Source organism: Eurosta solidaginis, chromosome 2, assembly GCF_040869045.1.
Source record: "Eurosta solidaginis isolate ZX-2024a chromosome 2, ASM4086904v1, whole genome shotgun sequence".
In the NCBI taxonomy this organism is placed as follows: Eukaryota; Metazoa; Arthropoda; class Insecta; order Diptera; family Tephritidae; genus Eurosta; species Eurosta solidaginis.
In genome coordinates, this window is record NC_090320.1 from 27,257,983 (window position 1) to 27,264,004 (window position 6,022).

General features: G+C 42.6%; 1 protein-coding gene across 1 annotated transcript in view; it reads left to right on the forward strand.

Moving 5' to 3' along the window:
• LOC137239449 (NHL repeat-containing protein 2) overlaps positions 1–6,022 on the forward strand; it is a 73,951-nt gene that overhangs the window by 25,682 nt on the left and 42,247 nt on the right. The window lies entirely within an intron of this gene.

Here is a 6,022-nt window from a genome sequence, read left to right on the forward strand (position 1 = left end):
ATTGTCATCAAAAACCAGTTTGTTTCCCTTAAAAACCATCTCGCTGCCTGAAAGTAGATTAGTTGCAAGTTCTAGAACATGTAGAACTTTTCCGATATCAACAAACGCTTCGAAACCCTTGCTTGACGTGTTAAGCCGCATACAACCTTGGTCAGTAGCTTTAGTCATTTTGTTATTTGCCAGCTTTATTTCCTCTTTACAAATATCGGTTGTATAATTATTTAACCAGTCAGATCGTCTAGTCATATGAGCAGAAGCACCACTATCAATGTACCAGCTATTCTCCTCAACAAAACCAGAAACAAAAGCGGAATGGTCATTCATATTTTTCTTTTCCTTACCGATATTTTTTGATTTTTTTAGGGCAATTCTTTGCAATATGTCCAATTCCATTGCAGTTGTAGCATCTTACCTTCTTAGATTTTTGATTTTTGGTGAAAAATGCTGATACACCATCCGTTGCACGAACATCTTGCAGAGGCTTCGTCTTTACAAAGTCTCCAGTTATCGCTATTCCACAGCTTTGCAAACCCAAAATCATCGGCCTATATTCGTCAGGTAGTCCAGCAAGAAGCAATGAGCCCACCCATTCTTCAGAAACTTTAAAATTGATAGCGTTCAGCTTATTCGCCGTTTAAACTATGCCATTCACATATTCAGCAACATTGCTGCAGTCGACTAATTTAAAACTTGTAAGCTGCGCTAGTAAACTGCATCTCCTTGAAAGACCGTTGTCTTCAAATATTGATTGTAGCTTGCACCAAGTTTCAATCGCCGTTTTCGTATTCTCAATATGCACAAAATTGTCTCCGCCAAGAGCCAGGACAATTTCCCTCGGCTCGCACGCTCGCCTTGCGTTCAGTTTCGGAGAGTTCCTCAAAATTCTTACTGACTCCAACGATTTCCCAAAGCTCGTCCATCTCTAAAATTGTGCGCATTGCAAACGCCCATTGCACATAATTATCGCGTCCCCTCAGTTTTTCAATCTGAGGCCAATTGCCGGAGCTCGCCAGTTTAAAGAATCAAAAAGGAAAAAAAAATATTTTTTCAGAAAAACTCAATTCAGCAGGCCCATAACCTGTTAGAAAGTATATTTTATTGAGTAATCAATAAAATATGTTCAACTCGTAGTTGAGAAACATACGCAAAATACAATGTAATACTGATAATATATAACAAAGTGTTTGCTACAAAGTATATCATAATTCGTACTCTAACAAAAATACCCAACAATTTTTTTTTCACCCTGTAAGTCAAATTTGAATTTTTTGTTTTTGTTTCATAGCTCCAAGAAATGCTCAAGAACAGCTTGCAAGCCTAAATTTATAGTAGCAGCATGCATCTCAGAAGACATTTTATAAAACTTAGGTTAGGTTGAACTGACCGGTCAATAAAGACTCCACATAGACTGAATGTGCTTCATTGCTGCCACGAGATCTGCCGTCCCTAGTAGCTGGAGCCTTGACCTCGCGAGCGTAGGCCACGAACAAAGAATTTTCCCCCCAGCAGGTTAGTGGGTTTAGAATATACCCGCGGTAGGTATGCTTGTCGTAAGAGGCGATTAAAATACCAAATTGATTCAAGGGGTCAAGTAGTGCAACCCTCTCAAGGGGTTGTCAGCGCAACATATAGCTTCTCGAACCCAATTGTCAACCTCACCTACCCGTGGCGAGTTATGTTTCATCAACAGCCGAGGCACTGGCGGAATGGCCTGGAAGGTTTAATGTGGTCATATAAATCGTTCCCGAGATGGTCGGGCTAGTGCCTTAACGTTGCTTTTTTACCGGAACGTACCGTATCTATATCCGGCAAAGGACCATCAACATCGATAACACTCCCCAATGCCTACGGGGAGTGTCTTTATCGTTAATACAACAACAAAGAATTTTCTCCTGCAGCTCACACTTTACATCCGCTGTTACTGACAAGGTCTAACTTATAAGCACGTAAAGCCAGAAGGCAGTGTCCGGTTAGTCCATCGGGAGCCTTAAGTCTTGTCTCTTTAGAGACATGAGCAACTTTCTTCGTCTTCTGTCTATGCCTTTCCTGCTTGATGGATCATAGCAAGTCCTGTCTTCTTTTGAAGCTTTCAAGCTCTTTGATATACGTACTTTTTTATGTAGCTGTCCACAAAATTTGGACCATATAGTTAATGAGAGAGTTTGAGCGATAGGCCCCACGAACATCCTAGCATCGTCTTGCTTGCATACAGTGCCACGGAGCACAACTTACTAACTAGTATAGTTGCTAGATAAATTTTGCTGTACTTTTCTTGTAGGGCTATCCCTCCTAGATTGGGCTTAGTCCAGCTACTTACTTAGTTAAGGCCTCGTTTAGTTTCGACCGGCTCGGAAAGATCCTTCGCAATTCTGTCTGAGCAGGCGGTGTTTCTCAATGTCAAGTTGCACAGCCGTATCAGTTTTGCGGTGAAATCAATTTCAGACAAAGCAACATATAGGCAGCTCCTTTTCGCGCTGTCGAAGGCGGCTTTAAAACCGACGACAAGGTGATGTGTGTCAATTCTTTTTTCACGGTTGTTTTCCAAGATTTGACGCATAGTAAAAATCTGGTCGATGGTAGATTTACCAGGTCTGAAGCCGCACTGAAAAGGTCAAATCACCGGACTCACGGTGGGCTTCAGTCGGACAATCCGCTTCACAGAACCTTGTATGCGATACTAAGAAGGCTGATTCCCCGATAGTTAGCGCAGTTTGCAGCATCCGCCTTCTTGAGGACTGGATAAAGAACACTTAGATTCCAATCGCCAGGCATGTACCCGTCCGACCACATTTTGCAAAGAAGCTGATACATGCGTCTTACCATTTCCTCACCGCCGCTCCGCCGGCAATCCATCATCGCACGCGGCCTTGTTTTTATCTGGTTATTGCTATTCTGACTTCGTATAATCGGGTGGGGCACATTAATTCCATCATCATCCCTGTGCGGTACATCGCTGCCTCTATTTGGGACGGCATAAAAGTGTTCCTTCCATAATCTAAGTGCTCTCTGGACATCGGTCACAAGGTTGCCGTTTTCTTTCTTACAGGAGTTTGCCCCGGACTTTAAAACGTTTGGTCTGTCGCACACTTCTTTTTTCAAAAACTTGCCAGCGTTTTTCCTGCTGGCTAGAAGCTTAAGCTCCTCGCACTCTTGCCTTCTGCCTTTTTTTTTTTCTTCCTGAAAAGGCGTTTCGCTTTCGTTTTCAACTCGTGGTAGCTTCCACACACTTCCTGCTGCGTTCGCTTTTAACGTAGCCATGTAGACAGCGTCTTTGCGCAAATAAATATTGTCAGCGTCCAAGGACATTCATCCTAGCTGTTAGTGCAACACATCCTCCGATTCCTCATAAATTTGGCAGATGTAGTGTTGGCCACCTTCCGTGGCTCGAGATACATGAAGGGCATTCCAATCCCGTGTTGGTATATTCAGATTTTTACGCTGCAGCATGTTTAGCGTATCCTCAGACTTCACCACACGTCATATCCAAACCTTGGCCTTTGGTATAGTGGATATCTGTGCCCTATTCACCATTCTCAACCTTGTACCTTCTTATCTTTGAAGGTCAACTCCCCTATAAAGTCGCGTAATTGGTGCAGGTCATCAGTTTAACCCCATCGAGCCGTCCAGCTGTTTCGAACGGTGATAGTGGTTTATTATGTATCAACTACCTTCATATTCTTTTAGGTGAAAACCGGAGTCTCTATTTTGTATCACCGAGTAAGCTGGAGTCAGATTGTTACCTCCCATTAACTTATTAACCTTTGCGATTTTTACTTTTTATGCCATTATTGCCCTCCTCTTTCTGCATTGCAGCTTTTGAGGTACATGGCTTTTCAGTACTTCGTCTTCCCTCTTCGCTCTGCTTTGCTAGCTTTCCTCGTGTTTCTGGGACTAGGGCCTTTGCCTTTCCCCTTCTGCTTCTTAAAAAACAGGCTTGTCGGGCTTAGCCGATCTTTTACCTCTCGGGGCACCGCGATGCGGATGCAAAATTGAGGATTGCTCGTAGCAACGTCTTTAGCAGTGAATTGTCATTGGCTGCCCGGCATCGCGAAGGCAGCATTAAAATACAGCTGAAAATATCCCCTGGCTGCATATCATCCTATAGCCACGGTCCACATAACACCCCGTATTAGGAGGTTGGCAGTTCTTGGTCACCGTCATTCGCCGTCATCCTATGAAGTGAAACGGCGTAGATGCAGGCCTATAAACTGCTCAGCCCCATAGTCGGTGCAATGGAGATTGGCTAAGCCCTCACACCAACGTCAACGTTCCTGCTGTAGTGAGGGGAAATTTGTCCTAACATATCTTAATATACTGTGACGAATTTAGGGAAATTCCGCTTATTTGCAACCTTCCGCTTACGTTCGTGTCGCTAAACTGCTGAATAAAACACTCCAATATTCTGTATTACAGAATGGTCTTTATTAGACTACTTTGAGAGTACTTCGCAATTAAACTTCACTTCGCAACTGATAGCGTGCTTAAATCAAACTGATTACTGACTACTCAGCTTTCGCTGCTATTATACTCTCTGTTGCCTCGTCCACCCATTTCTCCTAAGGTGTAGTAACTTCGCGAATTTCATGCTTGGTTACCAGCCATATATGTACATGCATATTTGTAGTTTATAGTCTCTCGCATGGCCATATGCGTGTGTATATGTGAGTACTACTTCGGCTGATGATTACATGTGTTTGTGCGTATCTCTCCGTTGCCTTGTATGTATGCGAGTAAATGATGATTGGTTTGTTTACGTACACAGGAGTGGCAGCTTGCTTATACATATATTTTCCTTCTGTGCGTGTGTTTGTGACTGAACTCCTCCTAAACTACAAGACCGATTTTGATAAAATTTTGTGTGTGTATTTAAGAGAAATTGGGGATGATTTATGTTCATAATTTGGTCCGGGAAGCGGACTAGGGACCGACCTATTCCAAAAAATTTAATTATTGGTGCGATTCGCTTGAAATTCGGCGCAGGGGTACCTATAGACAAAGATACTATTTGGGAAGTTGTTCATTCCTGGAAATCGACCGGGGTCGACCGAATCTAAGTAAAAATAGTGAATGGTGCAATTTGCTTGAAATTTAGTATATGGGTACTTTCGTGAGTATCTCATTATTCGAGAAACTTTTCTTTCCGAATATTCTGAAAATAGTAAGTTATGGTGCGATATCCTTGAAATTTGGTACAAGTGTACTTCCGAGGCTCTGACGAGCCCAAACTCCTCATGGATCTAGGGGGCGGGATGGCCTAGAAGGTCGCATGTGGTCATAACAAATCGTTCCCGATATGGTCGGGCTTGGTACCGGAACGTACCGGATCTGCATCCGGCAAAGGACCATCAACTCGATAATAATCCCCAAGGCCTTCGGGGAGTGTCCTAATCGCTACAACAACAACAACAACAACAACAAGGAGGGGGAGAAAAGGGAATATGACAAATACCTTTGTTTACTGGTATAGTAGATACATCGCAGGGAGGAATATTGCGAGTGGAAGTTAGAGGGGTAGTAAGAATCGAAGTGGGAACGGGGGCAGAGTGGGACTGGGACCCAAAGTGGGAATGCGTTCAGGAGTGGGAGGATGATAAACGGTATAAAGGATGCAAAAGAATAGGGATAAAATGGAATGTAAAGTAGAAAATAATGGGATAGAAAGTGAAGAACAGAAGCAAGGGTCACTTTTTTAGATGTTGTCAAACCTTTTCGGGCAAAGTCTACCGAGTATTCTATACATAAAAAAAATTTACTGACAATATATATGTACATACATATGTATATGTACTGTTACGAGTTTTGGTGAGTTCCTGATAATTATGCACCTTCTGCTACTAGTAATTCACAATTATACTTCACTAATAGCGTGTTTAAATCAAACTGACTCGTTATTCCTCAGCTGCCGCTGCTTTTATACTCTCTGTTGCCTCGTTCGCATACTTATCCTAAGGTCTAAACTTTTCACGAACATGTCTTCTGGAACAGTTGTATCTCATACTTGGTTATTTAGCTATATATGTGT